We start from the raw sequence: 630 nt of genomic DNA, 5'->3' as shown, positions 1-630 counted from the left end.
TCCTGTGTAGATATATCAACCATGCTATGTTTGGTGATGCTTTTAAGTGTCACAAATCTATTTAGACCACTAAAGGGTAGGACTAGCCCATCAACATTTAGCATACATGGGTTGAAACTAGAAAACTAGTAAGGCCCCTTTTAGGGCTAACGCCCTCAGGTACTTACCCCAAATAACGGCACATAAGTCGCCGTTTAGATTCGTCTTATGTAATGGGTTTTGTAAATAGTCTACGTTTAATACTCCTAATTAGTATCTAAACATTCGATGTGACGGGTGCTAAAAATAAGTCAGTGGAAGAAAACAGGGCCTAAGTCAGCCAGATTGGATGCCGGTGCTGTGGTGCAATGCAAGTGACAGAGAGAGACCGCAGTTGATCGGGATTATGAAATTAATAATGTGACACTTAGGCCATCAATAGTTGTGTGTTGCGGCTATAACTTCAAGTGTTGATTTCTTCTTTCCTTTCCTTGTTGCATAAGTTTTTGCTCAATCTTAATTGTTGCATAATGCGCATTAGCTGCTCAAACGAGCTATATTTGGAGTTAGTTTGGTCTAGAAAGTCTTGAAAGAAGTAATGGTAATTAGGTGAACGTGGCTGCCTACCTAAGCTAGCGCACGGCTCCATGT

The sequence above is a fragment of the Setaria italica genome, chromosome V, assembly GCF_000263155.2.
Source record: "Setaria italica strain Yugu1 chromosome V, Setaria_italica_v2.0, whole genome shotgun sequence".
In the NCBI taxonomy this organism is placed as follows: Eukaryota; Viridiplantae; Streptophyta; class Magnoliopsida; order Poales; family Poaceae; genus Setaria; species Setaria italica.
Note: the sequence above shows the minus strand (reverse complement) of the source record.